Source organism: Elephantulus edwardii, unplaced genomic scaffold (assembly GCF_000299155.1).
Source record: "Elephantulus edwardii isolate Elephantulus edwardi_28Jun2011 unplaced genomic scaffold, EleEdw1.0 scaffold00005, whole genome shotgun sequence".
In the NCBI taxonomy this organism is placed as follows: domain Eukaryota; kingdom Metazoa; phylum Chordata; class Mammalia; order Macroscelidea; family Macroscelididae; genus Elephantulus; species Elephantulus edwardii.
Window position 1 is genome coordinate 8,859,372 of NW_006399755.1, and position 1,576 is coordinate 8,860,947.

Consider the following 1,576-nt stretch of genomic DNA (forward strand, 5'->3'; position numbering starts at 1 on the left):
ACACACCACACCACACACACACACACACACACACACACACACACACCTGGCATAGCACACTTACCTTGGTCGGGACCTTCCAGAGCGCGCACTTGGATCTCTGGTCCCCTGGTCGCCCCATTGGAAGAGTAGCCTGGGGCTCCAAAGTGCCTCCAGCGAGGCAAGGAGCGGTGTAAGGCACGCAGCATTAGGGCGCTAGTCGGAAGGGGCTTCTACACGTCCCAGCTTCCTTCTTTTCCGCTGAAAGCTCGCAGCTCCTCTGGGCCTTTGAAATTGCTCCCCCTATGGGCCAGCTGATAGGCAACATCATGGTAGATGGAGAAGATTGAAACCTTCAAGGACTTCCTCATGCTTGGATCTACCATCAACATCCTTCCTACCAACAGACAGGAGAGCAGGAAACGTATTGTACTGGGAAAGTCTGTAATCAGGGACCTCCCCAAATTATGGAGGAGCAATGATGTCAGTTTGAGGACTAACTGACTTGACTCTAGCCATGGTCTTTTCAGTCACTTGCTATAAATCTGAGAGTTGAGTGACAGAATTGATGCCTTTGAACTGTGGTGCTGGAGAAGAGTATTAAATATCCATGGATGCCAAGAAAACAAACAAATTTGTCTAGGAGAGGGTGCAGCCAAAAAGTTCTTTAGAGGCAGAGATGATAAATTTCGTCTCTCATACTTAGGCATGCTGTTAGGAGAGTTTATCCCATGGTGAGGGTCATCATGCTTGGAAAGGTGGAGGGATGGTGAACGACAGAAAGACCCTCAACCAGGTGAACTGACACAGTTACTGCAGCTTGAGTGTGTCAGGACAGAACAAGGTTCACATCTACTGCTAATAGGGTTGCTATGAGTCATACTGAGGGCTCTGAACAACAACAACAACAACAGTGGGCCAAGCCTGCTTCAATCTGCCTTACTAACACTTGAGGAAAGACTGTCCATCTTCCTAAATGTCAGTGTTCAAATCTGTAAAAAGGGAATAGTAAAAGGCAACTTAAGAACATAAAGCAAAATATTTTAGCAAAATATCCAAAGAGCTGGAGTTAGCAAAAAGGGAAAACTGACTCAGCATTCCTCAAGTTGAAAGAATTTAAAAACAAATTGAAGTATCAAGTTGCAATATTGAAAGGTACTATGAGCAAAATCTTTAATGATCCATGAAGCATCCAAAGAAGATGGGAAGAAAACACAGAAAATTGACATGACCAAAAGAACTAGTTGACACTGAAAAATTTCAGGAAGTACCATATCAACAATAAGCCAATGGTTATGGAGGATGATGTTCAAGCTGCATTAAAGGGACTGGTAAAAAAGAAGGCCTTGATGGAATACAAACTTACATGTTTTGACTAACAGATGCAGCCCTGGATGTGCTCACCAGGCTATGCCAGGAAACCTGGAGGACAGCTGCCTGGCTGGCTGAATGGAAGAGGTCATATTTGTCTCATTCTCCCAAACGGTGATCCAACAGAATGTGGAAATTATTGAACAATATCATTAATATCACATGTAAGCAAAATATTGATGAATATGATAAAAAAATGCATATAACAGTACATAGAGAACTGCCA

The 1,576-nt window shown here is 43.7% G+C and overlaps 1 protein-coding gene across 1 annotated transcript in view; it reads right to left on the reverse strand.

The window, feature by feature from the left end:
• The window catches only part of ECHDC2 (enoyl CoA hydratase domain containing 2), a 42,902-nt gene extending 42,780 nt beyond the window's left edge, over positions 1 to 122 (reverse strand). The window contains exon 1 of the mRNA XM_006879689.1: positions 65 to 122. The gene's annotated coding sequence lies outside the window, so the exon portion shown is untranslated. The remainder of the gene's footprint in view (positions 1 to 64) is intronic.
• Between the last annotated feature and the right edge of the window lie 1,454 nt (positions 123 to 1,576).